This window comes from Rattus norvegicus, chromosome 10, assembly GCF_021556685.1.
Source record: "Rattus norvegicus strain SHRSP/BbbUtx chromosome 10, alternate assembly SHRSP_T2T, whole genome shotgun sequence".
Taxonomy (NCBI): Eukaryota; Metazoa; Chordata; class Mammalia; order Rodentia; family Muridae; genus Rattus; species Rattus norvegicus.
In genome coordinates this window covers 36,102,325-36,115,439 of record NC_141543.1, presented here as the reverse complement: position 1 = coordinate 36,115,439, position 13,115 = coordinate 36,102,325, and the positions used below count along the sequence as shown (strand labels likewise).

Here is a 13,115-nt window from a genome sequence, read left to right as displayed (position 1 = left end):
ACGCTGTAAAATGTAGATCTTTCTAGGTCAAGGTTATGGTAGCCATAGGAACAATGCGAACAGGAATGCAATGCAAATAGGATGAAACCCACCCAGAGGTACAGAAACAAAACAAACAGGGAAAAGATGTGTGTGTGTGTGTGTGTGTGTGTGTGTGTGTGTGTGTAAGTATTGTGACTTTCTAGAGCATTCTAACATAGCAGCAGCCTTTAGCCTCATGTATCCAAGAAACAGTGTGTTTTTCCTTTCAAAACAGCTCAAGGCCTCATGTCCCAGTTTGGCTAGAATTTCAGTTCTGCTCAGTCCTTGGAAGTATCTCTCTGTACCCCAGAAGGATTAAAGAATCTGCAATGGAATCATGGGACTTGGGAGGGTCCTGGGACAGAGACCATCCATGTGCCTTGACTACTGAGATGCCCATCAATCCAGATCACATGGCATGTTTCCTATTTCCCCGAATTTTGAGTCTCAGTGGAAAGAGGAAAATAACTGTGGAAGCAGAGATCGTCGCCATAGCTATTCTTGGCTCATGTCATACCGTTTCTGTCAGTCTGATTAGGCTTCTGCTCTTATTGGCTCCAAAGACCTCCTATCTTCTCTCTGTCTCTGAGACACTCTTAGGTTTATGAGACTTTCTCTTCTTGCTTCTATTACAGCAATTTAACTATCTACGCCTGTCTCTTCACGACCCCTGGCATACTGTGCTCCATAGGGTAAGGCCCACAATTGCAAACTCAGATGGCCATGGAGGTCAGGGAGGTGTGAGTCATGCTGTTACATAAAGAGCTCAGTGTACCAGAGGACATTCGGTCTGACGAGAGGGGTGTACCACTTCTGGGTTATGCCACCCAAGCTGCTTTGTGTTGTTGGATCTTCTAATTTTTCAAGAAAAAAAAATTCCAGATTTTTATGAGTAATCTCCCATGGGTCAAATGCTGGTTCAAATATTTAAAATGATTCTGGCGAGTCCAAAATGAAATAGCCACATGCTTGCTAACAGTTTCCATTACTAGTGTAGGTGTTTAAAGACGAAGTCCAGAGAAGAATTAATTCTACAGTTACTTGGACGAAAAACCCACAGAGCTTGGTATCCGAATACATGGGAGGGAAAGGGAAGAAAAAAAGGACAAAGGGAAAATATGAGGTGAATTTCTCAAGGGTCCTCCTATCCCATAGAGCTTTAGCATTTGCTTTTCTCAACTTGGTTGCTATGGGACTAACAAGTCAGCTTACTTTTTGATCCACCTTGCTCATCCAGTCTTCTTCCTGCTTGATGTTTATAGAATGGACAGAGAAGGGATTGATACCTACTGGTTCTGAGGTCAATATTATGCCTTATGTCATGGAGTTAAGTTTGTGGGGTTCATTTGGTTCCTTCCCAGACCTTGCTGTAAGCTTTTGTTCATTCTTTTCTTTGGCTTATGTATTGAGACTTTCTCTTCTTGCTTCTATTAGAGCAATTTTACTATCCACGCCCATCTCTTCAGGACTCCTGGCATACTGTCCTCCATAGGGTAAGGCCCACAACTGCAAACTCAGATGGCCATGGAGGTCAGGGAGGTGTGAGTCTATCAATACTAGTAACTCTGGGGAGATGTTTCTCAGGTAGGAGAAATGGAGAAGACCAAATAGAGCTGGTAACTGCTGGTAATAATACAAGCTCGATTTGGCTGAAAAGGACACATGTCTCATGAAGACCAGACTGAACAAGGAAGGGACTTGCATGGAATGATGAACATTTTTCTTTCTCCCATCATAAGCTTCATGAGTGTTGTGACCACCGGGTAAACAAATGTCACAAGGATTGGTTTCTTTCCATTTATCATATCTGCCTCTTGTCATACTGGTTTTATTCCCAGGATCCTTATGATTGCTGGTGTTCTACTTATCATTGTTAACTTGATACATGCTAAAACCATCAGAGAGGCATTTCAATTGAGTAAATGTCTATCACATTGGTCTGTAGATATGTTTGTGTGTGTGTGTGTGTGTGTGTGTGTGTGTGTGTGTGTGTGTGTTTGTGTATGTGTGTGAGAATTGTCTTGACTATTATTTTGATGCAGGGTGCCTAGTCCACTGTGGGCGACACCATCACTAGGCAGGCCATTGGAGAGGCATTTCAATTGAGTAACTGTCTATCACATTGGTCTGTAGATATGTTTTTTTTTTTTTTTTTTTTTTTGTGTGTGTGTGTGGGGGGATTGTCTTGACTGTTTTTTTTTTTTTTTTTTTTTTGATGCAGGGTGCCTAGTCCACCGTGGGCGGCACCATCATTAGGCAAGTGGTCCTGGGCTGGGTAAGAAAGCTAGCTAAATGTGTGCCTATGAGCAAGTCAGAGAGAGAGCAAACAAACAATGCTTCTCCCCAGTTTCTCCTTCAGGCTTTTGATTGAGTCTCTGTCTTGACTTTCCTCAGTGATAGACTGTGCCCTGAATGTGTAAGAAAATAGATCTTTTCTTCCCCCAGACTGCTTTCGGCTAGAGTGCATTTTCACTGCATCAGGAAGGAAATTAGAGCCTCCTGGAAACTTCTTCCTTGCCGAGGGTGGTTCAAGAGGAACAGCAAATGGCATTAGAACTCTTGGGATGCAGTCTACAGGTTAGCACAGTCACGATGGGTGTGACTCGATGTGGCATGACCCTGAGGACCACGTGTCCTGAGGACTTCGTGCTGTTAGGGCGTTCTGCTCTGCTTGCTGCCCTCACTTCCCTCTTTATCTAAGAATTGTATGAAAACTCTAAGGGGGCTTCCAGCCCCTCACTGGGCAGTATCTCTGGCACTCACAGTAATAATATTTGATCTCTCTTAGGCATTACTGCTGGAGCAGATTCATGATTCAATCGCTACCCTGGGAAAAAACTTAGAAATGTAGATTGTCAGCTATGATCTCCACCCTTAGCATTTGGGAAAATAAAGTTGTTAGTGAAGCTAGGTTAAGATGCTCTTGCTCCTGCTCTGAGGTAAGAAATCTTTTTTTTTTTTTTTTTTTTTTTTCGGAGCTGGGGACCGAACCCAGGGCCTTGTGCTTGCTAGGCAAGCGCTCTACCACTGAGCTAAATCCCCAACCCCGAGGTAGGAAATCTTAATAGTTAAAGTAGGGACTTTTAAAGGTCAGAGAACAAGAATAATGGCAGCAGTGGCTGACGTGACTCTCACTGAGGCTGGACTGGTGATGGTTGATTTCTAATATCCAGTTTTGTCCCCAGCTTCTTGACTATGATTTGTGAAGAATTACTAATGAGTAGCTATGCATTCTGAGGATTTGAAGTAAATATAACTGATTTTTATATAAAAGTTTAGATTTGGGATTCCTTTAAGATTCGTACGAGATTACTTCTTTTTTTTTTTTTTTTTTTTCTGGAGCTGGGGACCGAACCCAGGGCCTTGTGCTTGCTAGGCAAGCGCTCTACCACTGAGCTAAATCCCCATCCCCACGAGATTACTTCTAATAAAAGTAATTAATCCTTTCTTTGTGACTGCAAATTGCTGCCTGTCAGGAAGAGAAAGTGGCTGAGAAAACTACCTTGTTTGCTTACACTTTGTTAATCTGTGACACCTTGCTTAGTTTTTTTTTGGTTCTTTTTTTTTTTTTTTTTATTTCAGAGCTGGGGACCGAACCCAGGGCCTTGCGCTTCCTAGGTAAGCGCTCTACCACTGAGCTAAATCCCCAGCCCCCCTTGCTTAGTTTTGAATGTATGTGGGTTCTTGGAAATAATTTTTCTCTTGCCTGTACTATGTAATGTTCTTTTTTTATAAAGGTATTAATGAATATACTGTTTTTTCATAGTCGTTCACTGGAAGAAAACTAAAACACAACCACAGCGTAGTTTTATACCACTTGAAAGATTTTGCTGGCATATATAAGCCATGGGAGAAAAAAATAGACAAAGTTGTTGTAACATTGCTCCTTCCACACACAACTGTGCATAAGTATGCGTGTGTACACACACACACACACACACACACACACACACACACACACACACACACACAAGGTTTGCAGTTTGCTTGTTGGAGCTTTGTTCTGGTCATTCAATGTGTGAATATGTATTTGTCTGTCTGTCTGAAGGTCTGAACGTATGTATGTATCAAGAGGCCAAATCTACTCCATTTTGGGACCAGACTCCATCTTAAAAGAAAAAGAGCCTGAAAACTTGACCTTCATCTGAACCTAAGCTACACCCAAGTACCAGAAAGGACCCATGAGTTGTTCTTGGCTTACACCCTAGCTACTCCCTAATGATAGCCAATCAAGGTAAGTCTGTCTGTCTGTCTGTAGTATGTATGTATGTATGTGTGAAGCCTGAGGAACTTTTTTCTTTCTTGCTTCTGTGTGTTTGATTCCCCCCTTTCTCTTCTCTAATCACTGGCTGCCATAGGCACCAGCCCAGGTCAGTATCTGGACCAAGCCCTGTCAGCTGCTGTCAGCACTGCCTCCTGCCAATGCCTCCTCATTGCCAGCCTTGGTTTATCCTATAGAATCAAAGCTGGTCTTTGGCACTTCCTTGTACCAACCCAAGGGAAATCATGACAGTGTTCTCTTACCAGTCTCAGGCAAACCTTTGAGGTTCTGATCTCTTAACTGGTTTCTTAGATTAGAGAATCCCTTGTTTGATTGGCCAAGCCTAAGTCAAAATTAGTTCCCTTCTCTATACTCTCCTGTTACAGCCTGGATGGAGTCAGTTCTCTTGAAGGTAAATTGACTGAGAGTTGGAGGCTCCAGAGTGAAGCTGTAATGCTGATGAGTACAGAAGGGTGTCTGGATGTCAGGTGGAAAACACCAGGTGTCCATGGCAAGCACTTGCTCGAGTGGACAGTGTATAATTTCTCCTCTAACTCCAACCAGGTTGGATTCTCTTTGGAGTTCCTAACTAAGGTTTCCATGACTAACAGTGTTAACATTGGAAAGTGGCAACCGGGCTTTTGGAAGTCAGATGTGAGGGAGAAAGTTGAATACCATGGAGATGAGAGCAATAACTCACCAAGTGCCCACATCTTGTCTAAACAATAAAACCAAATGCTCCATGAAGGTGAGAACAGCGTCTCATCCTGCTTGGTTTTACTCACAAATTAAACAGGCAAAAAAAAAAAAAGAACCAGTCTGAATCATTGTGGAATCTATGACACAAAAAGCAATAGTAGGGACACTGTGCCCGATCCCCAGTCAGCTATGATCTGAAATTGTGTGACATTTGTTACTCAATTATTCCAAATATACCATCTGTTCAACGGGACAAACGGAATATTTGGGTTAGGTTGTTACGAAGCATAAGTATTCTATAGAAGGATGTCAACACAGCCTGCACTTGGTAAGCACTAGGATTTATTTAATCTATGCACTTATTGTTTGGGGCATTAGACACAAGGCCTTGCACATGACACACGAACGCTGTACCACTGAACTACATCTCCAGTCCTAGTAGTTCTATTACATTATGAACACTTTCATTATCTTATTTTGGTCTTCCAACATAGGAGATGATAGGAAAACACTATCATAGAATCCATTTACCAATTTAAAAAAGAAAAGAAGGCTAAGTCTAACCTTCTCAGCCAGTATCATATGCAAGGAAAGGGTGGAGGTGGAATTTAAGTCCAGTTTTTCCTGACGCCAAATGCCATCTCCCTAATTGCCATTCCATTCTTCCTTTCTATCCTTTAATATACTAACTGAGAAGACATGAGGTCACCAAAGCCCTGGATTTCTGTTCCTGTGTGGGCGGGTGAGCCAAACCGCTGGGAATGTGGGAAGAAACCAGAGAAGCCCTTGCCTTCTGTAATCTATTTCTCTTTTCCCACACAGTGCAGTTCTGAAGAGTCCTAATACCGAGGCTTTGCTCATAAATGCCAGGAGATGCCCAGAATTAGCCTACTCTTTAGCTAGACTAGAACCTCTGAGAAGTGCTCTGGTCTCAGACATCGAGAAGGAGATGGGTTCATCCTAAAGCTGTGATGGATGACACGGACAGAGCCACCATAGTGGTACTCAGCAAGGATTTCACTCAGCACTCACAGGTCACCCTTTCGACTCCAGGCACTGTTCAAAGTGTCTCAGATATACGGGGGTTTTCTTGCGTCACCCTCTCAAGTGTCCCCACACGGCAGATGTCAAAGCACAGCAAGACGAAGAACCTTGCCACAGTGTCACACAGGTGGCCACTAGAAGTTCTGAGATTTGAGCCCAACTTGCTTAGTCTCAGAAAGCAAACGTGTTATCTGCTAAGGATCCAGGTTATTGCTGGCAAGTCCTATGTAGTCGAGTGATGCTTAACAATTTCTCTGCATGTAAAACACTAAAGTATATGACCTCTGCCTAATGTGGATCTCCTCTTCCCCTAACACTTGAAAGGAATCGCTGTTTCTGATGAATGCTGGTCTCTTTCACTGACTTATGAATCTATTATGTTGTAAGTTCTGCCTGCAAACTCCAGGGTATATTGATACTGTTCAGGGTGTGTGTCTGTGTGCATGCGTGTGTGCGTGTGTGCATGTGTGTGCACGTCCTCTTCAATTGTTTTCCACTTTATTTTTGGGACAGGTTCTCGCCTTGAACCCAGAGCTCACTGAGTCACCTAGCCTGGCTGCCCAGTGAGTTCAAGACCTCTTCCTGTCTCCACCTTCCCATTGCTGCTGCACCCGGGTTTTCATATGGGTGCTGGAGATCTGACCGCAGGTCCTCATTGTTTGCATAGTAAGTATTTTACTGACTGACTACACCTCCCTAGCCCCAGCTGTTGGGTTTTTATGCAATGACCTTACTGGATCCCAGGGTGTAACTTGTGTTGTATAGTGAATCAAGTTTGGACATTTTGGGATAAAGCCTTTAGACACACCTCTGGATATAATGGTTAAGGTCCACCTGGGAGTTGGCTCTTGGCAATTGGGAGTAATGTCACTGGCTCTGTGTTCTTCTCTTCCACATCTGTTTCTGGGTTGATCTGACATGTTGGCCTCAGGTCAGTGTTCTCTCAACACCTCTTCCTCCTGTTTGCACTTGACCTTTCTCTTGGTTTGGGGCCCCGCTCCTCCAGCAGCACCCCACTCTGAAAACGCTTGACCAAAGTGGCCTTGTCATGTCTCACCAAGCCCCATCTGTGTTTAGGATGAACATCCAAGCATTACACACGGTTCTCTAAGAGTATAAAACGTTGACCGCACCACTTAGCCAAGGTTCCCCAGCCCCCAGGAGAGGACAAAGAGAGATGAAGCCTGAGGAAACACAGACATTTCTGTGTGAAACCAAGAAGACATCCTGTCCTACTCGTGTCCTCATAAACATTAAACTTCTTTTTAAATGGTGAGATTTTTACTCTATTCTGAAATGTATTGGTTTTTCCTCCCTCTGTCACTGCCTATTTCTCCCTCCTATGGTTAAAAACATATTAAATATCAATGTGATGATGAAACAATACATATGTGTATGTGTGGGTGGGTAGATGAGAGCGTGAGGGGGAATGTTTTTACAAACTCTCAGAAGGGAAATAGCTTTCTTCCAGATTCCCACACCATCATTCAGCTCCTCACATCCTCAGTCCGTGGAAACAAAAACCAAATAACCATTTCCGGTTTCTGGTTCGAAGAGCAGAGCGGGACAATTTTCAGAAAGTTCCGGGGACGGTCTGCCATTTGGGGGCTAAGTGTATATTTATATATGTAATAATATACATTATCAATTTGAGGTGGTGAGGGAGTCAGGCTGCTGTTTCCACTTTGGGCAGTAGAGGGCAGATGTTCCCACTCCTGCCGTGCGGATATTACCCAGGCAACAACATTATGTTTATGCAAACAGCCTTTGACATAATAGCTTTGAAACAGCTGAAAATTGAATTGTGCCTTCAGGCCAAACATCTAGACCACCGCCTTTGTTAGATTCCTCTGCCGCAGTAAATTGTGCTCACCCTTGGCTCCGAGCTACTTTACCCTGGATTCCAGGCCCACGATAACTTTGCCTTGAAAGACAAATGCTATTTCCTTACACAAATGGTCCTCAGGTTTTTTTTTTAACCCCCAACTCTCATCTGAGGGGCTGGAAATTGCTGCGTTCCTTTCTCCAGCCAACTGAAGAAAGAAAATAAAAAAAAAAAAAAAAAAGAAAACCTGAGACTCACACCAAATCCATCGAATTCTAGAATCTCTGTGGGTTTCCACAGCGTTTTAGCTCTTCCACTTGATCTAATTAGGACTTCGCCTCCCGAAATAAATACCTAATAAAGAATGAACCTATTAACAGACTAAATTTACTACACGCCCATTTGTGAGAGCCCTTTGCGCGTTTTCTTGAAGCGGTAATGCAGATGAAATTGAACGTTGTTTGACTGGATAATGGTCTCCCGCTGTAAGACGGATTGTAGAAAGTAAAGGTGGGGTGGGAGGGGGAGCAGGTCGCTTTATTGAATTCCATCGATGAAAATGGTGTCACCTGAAATAGCTTCCTGAATAGAGCGCAAAGGGGAGAGGAATGGCAGCATCTACAGCCAATGTGCAACTGGGGAACAGTTGGTTTTCTTGGAAGTAATCTTACTCTGATTTGGGTTCATTGTCCTAGTTTTAGTGTGCGTTGGGGGGGCGATGGAAGGTAGATTTAAAGAAAATATTTTATTTTTAATTAAATTGTGTGCTCATGCACGTGTGTGTGTGTGTACGCGTCCGTGTGTGTTACATGTGAGTATAGGTTCCTGAAGAGGCTAGTGATGTCAGATCCCTAGGAGCTGGAGTTACAGATGGTTGTGAGCCGCCTGACCTGGGTGTTGAGAGCTTATCTGGGACCCTTTGGATGTCCTCACCTTAAAACGATGATCCACCTCTCCAGCCCAGAAGGTAGATTTTAGAGACAGTTGTTGTGGGTCTCATGGATATCCTGGTCGGCTTTTGTTGCTGTTGTTAACTTGACACACAAAGGTCTTATTAGCTTGACTATGCCAAGTCTCTATAGCACATTTTCTTGATTAATGATTGGTGTGGGAGGACCCAGCTCATTGGGGCTGGTGACAACCCTGGGCTGGTGGTCCTGGGTTGTATAAGAAAGCAGATCTAGCAAGCCATGGGGAGCAAGCAAGAAGCCAGTGCTCCTCCATGGGCTCTGCTTCAGTTGCTGTCTTCACGTTCCTGTCTTGAGTTCCTGCCCTGACTTTCTTCGGTGGACTATGGCCTGGGGGATCCATACGCCGACAGAAACCCTTTGCTTGTTGCTTGTGGTCATGGTGCTCATCACAACAATAGAAACCAAACTAGGAAAATGATGTTTTCCACAGAGTGGGGGTGGGGAGTTTAGGCACAGATTCATTTACTAAGTGTTTCACCGCAGCCTGCTCTGTGCTGGGTGCTGAGGAGCTGGGGAGCTTCTTCAGGAGAAAAATTGATAATGTCAATGTGAAGCTGAAACTCAGTGTGTAGGGGCGTAGCATTCATTCATTAGCAAATACTCACCAGATGCCCGCCTGCCACAACCCAACTCTGGAACTCCAGCCTGGATGCTCTGTGGAAAGGCAAGGCATGAGTTTCCTAGACTGAGGTGTACTTACTGCTTCGGGATGCTTCCCAGCCCCGTCCAGATTGCAGCCACTCCCTTGTTGCTCAAGACATTTTAATAGAACTCCAGGTATAAGAAACAGCTCTATGAGTCAAAGGCTGACTGATAGCAAGTCATGAAGAAATTTGTCTTAAAGCATTCATTTACTGCACGATTTCCCCATTAAAGTCGAAAGCCAGTCTGTGTGCCAATGAGATGAATAGGGCTTTTTATATTTCATGATCATATTAATTTTTAAATATTTATTTCTGAGTGTGTGTGTGTGTGTTTGTGTGCACATGCATGTGCATGTGCTGAGTACAGTGCTATAGAGATCAGTGGCACTGGGTCTCCAGGAGCCATACTCAGTGAGCCGCCTGATGTGGGCCCTGGGAACCGAACTCGTGTCCTCTAAAGAAGCAGAATATAGGCAGCAGCTCTCTGCTCCCAAACCCCGTGGGAGAGAGACCTCACCGCCTGGTCAGGTGGGCACTCCTGAGGCTGCAGAGCGGAAGAGACCACCAACACTGCCCACCCCTGCTCACATCCCTGGCCCAAGGGGAAACTGTATACGGCCTCTGGGTCCCCGTAGAGGAGGGCCCAGGAGCAGGAGATCCACTGCATCTGAGACACCCCCAGAACCGGAAGGGACCGACTGGATAAACAGTTCTCTGCACCCAAATCCCGTGGGAGGGAGAGCTAAACCTTCAGAGAGGCAGACACGCCTGGGAAACCAGAAGAGACTGAACTCTGCACACATCTCTGACGCCAGAGGAAAACAGCAAACGCCATCTGGAACCCTGGTGCACAGAAGCTCCTGGAAACGGCAGCGCAGATCTTCCTGGTTGCTGCCCCCACGGGGAGCTCATAAGCAACACCCCACAAGCAAACTTGAGCCTCGGGACCACAGATAAGACAAACCTTCCTGCTCCAAGCGACCTGCCTGGTGAACTCAAGACGCAGGCCCACAGGAACAGTTGAAGACCTGTAGAGAGGAAAAACTACAGGCCCAAAAGCAGAACACTCTGTCCCCATAACTGGCTGAAAGAAAACAGGAAAACAGGTCTACAGCACTCCTGACACACAGGCTTATAGGACAGTCTAGCCACTGTCAGAAATAGCAGAACAAAGTAACACTAGAGATAATCTGATGGCGAGAGGCAAGCACAGGAACCCAAGCAACAGAAACCAAGACTACATGCCATCATCGGAGCCCAATTCTCCCACCAAAGCAAACACGGAATATCCAAACACACCAGAAAAGCAAGATCTAGTTTCAAAATCATATTTGATCATGATGCTGGAGGACTTCAAGAAAGACGCGAAGAACTCCCTTAGAGAACAAGTAGAAGCCTACAGAGAGGAATCGCAAAAATCCCTGAAAGAATTCCAGGAAAACATAAATAAACAAGTAGAAGCCCATAGAGAGGAGTCACAAAAATCCCTGAAAGAATTCCAGGAAAACACAATCAAACAATTGAAGGAATTAAAAATGGAAATAGAAGCAATCAAGAAAGAACACATCGAAAAAACCCTGGATATAGAAAACCAAAAGAAGAGGCAAGGAGCTGTAGATATGAGCTTCACCAACAGAATACAAGAGATGGAAGAGAGAATCTCAGGAGCAGAAGATTCCATAGAAATCATTGACTCAACTGTCAAAGATAATGTAAAGCGGAAAAAGCTACTGGTCCAAAACATACAGGAAATCCAGGACTCAATGAGAAGATCAAACCTAAGGATAATAGGTATAGAAGAGAGTGAAGACTCCCAGCTCAAAGGACCAGTAAATATCTTCAACAAAATCATAGAAGAAAACTTCCCTTACCTAAAAAAAGAGATACCCATAGGCATACAAGAAGCCTACAGAACTCCAAATAGATTGGACCAGAAAAGAAACACCTCCCGTCACATAATAGTCAAAACACCAAACGCACAAAATAAAGAAAGAATATTAAAAGCAGTAAGGGAAAAAGGTCAAGTAACATATAAAGGCAGACCTATCAGAATCACACCAGACTTTTCGCCAGAAACTATGAAAGCCAGAAGATTCTGGACAGATGTCATACAGACCCTAAGAGAACACAAATGCCAGCCCAGGTTACTGTATCCTGCAAAACTCTCAATTAACATAGATGGAGAAACCAAGATATTCCATGACAAAACCAAATTTACACAATATCTTTCTACAAATCCAGCACTACAAAGGATAATAAATGGTAAAGCACAACATAAGGAGGCAAGCTATACCCTAGAAGAAGCAAGAAACTAATCGTATTGGCAACAAAACAAAGAGAAGAAAAGCACACAAACATAACCTCATATCCAAATATGAATATAACAAGAAGCAATAATCACTATTCCTTAATATCTCTCAACATCAATGGCCTCAACTCCCCAATAAAAAGACATAGATGAACAAACTGGATACGCAACGAGGACCCTGCATTCTGCTGCCTACAGGAAACACACCTCAGAGACAAAGACAGACACTACCTCAGAGTGAAAGGCTGGAAAACAACTTTCCAAGCAAATGGTCTGAAGAAGCAAGCTGGAGTAGCCATTCTAATATCAAATAAAATCAATTTTCAACTAAAAGTCATCAAAAAAGATAAGGAAGGACACTTCATATTCATCAAAGGAAAAATCCACCAAGATGAACTCTCAATCCTAAATATCTATGCCCCAAATACAAGGGCACCTACATACGTAAAAGAAACCTTACTAAAGCTCAAAACACACATTGCACCTCACACAATAATAGTAGGAGATTTCAACACCCCACTCTCATCAATGGACAGATCATGGAAACAGAAATTAAACAGAGACGTAGACAGACTAAGAGAAGTCATGAGCCAAAAGGATTTAACAGATATTTATAGAACATTCTATCCTAAAGCAAAAGGATATACCTTCTTCTCAGCTCCTCATGGTACTTTCTCCAAAATTGACCATATAATTGGTCAAAAAACGGGCCTCAACATGTACAGAAAGATAGAAATAATCCCATGCGTGCTATCAGACCACCATGGCCTAAAACTGGTCTTCAGTAATAATAAGGGAAGAATGCCCACATATACGTGGAAATTGAACAATGCTCTACTCAATGATAACCTAGTCAAGGAAGAAATAAAGAAAGAAATTAAAGACTTTTTAGAATTTAATGAAAATGAAGGTACAACATACCCAAACTTCTGGGACACAATGAAAGCCATGCTAAGAGGAAAACTCATAGCGCTGAGTGCCTGCAGAAAGAAACAGGAAAGAGCATATGTCAGCAGCTTGACAGCACACCTAAAAGCTCTAGAACAAAAAGAAGCAAATACACCCAGGAGGAGTAGAAGGCAGGAAGTAATCAAACTCAGAGCTGAAATCAATCAAGTAGAAAGAAAAAGGACCATAGAAAGAATCAGCAGAACCAAAAGTTGGTTCTTTGAGAAAATCAACAAGATAGATAAACCCTTAGCCAGACTAACGAGAGGACACAGAGAGTGTGTCCAAATTAACAAAATCAGAAACGAAAAGGGAGACATAACTACAGATCAGAGGAAATTCAAAAAATCATCAGATCTTACTATAAAAGCCTATATTCAACAAAACTTGAAAA

The 13,115-nt window shown here is 43.3% G+C and overlaps 1 long non-coding RNA gene across 3 annotated transcripts in view; it reads left to right on the top strand.

Moving 5' to 3' along the window:
- Positions 1-7,402, top strand: part of LOC148002831 (uncharacterized) — a 134,643-nt gene extending 127,241 nt beyond the window's left edge. For 2 of the 3 annotated variants that reach the window (XR_015631205.1, XR_015631204.1), the window contains exons 4-8: positions 2,467-2,598; positions 2,810-2,960; positions 4,070-4,255; positions 6,539-6,691; positions 7,103-7,402. This is a non-coding gene — a long non-coding RNA (uncharacterized LOC148002831). The remainder of the gene's footprint in view (positions 1-2,466; positions 2,599-2,809; positions 2,961-4,069; positions 4,256-6,538; positions 6,692-7,102) is intronic. The other variant, XR_015631206.1, reaches the window with a different exon arrangement.
- The last annotated feature ends 5,713 nt before the right edge of the window (positions 7,403-13,115 follow it).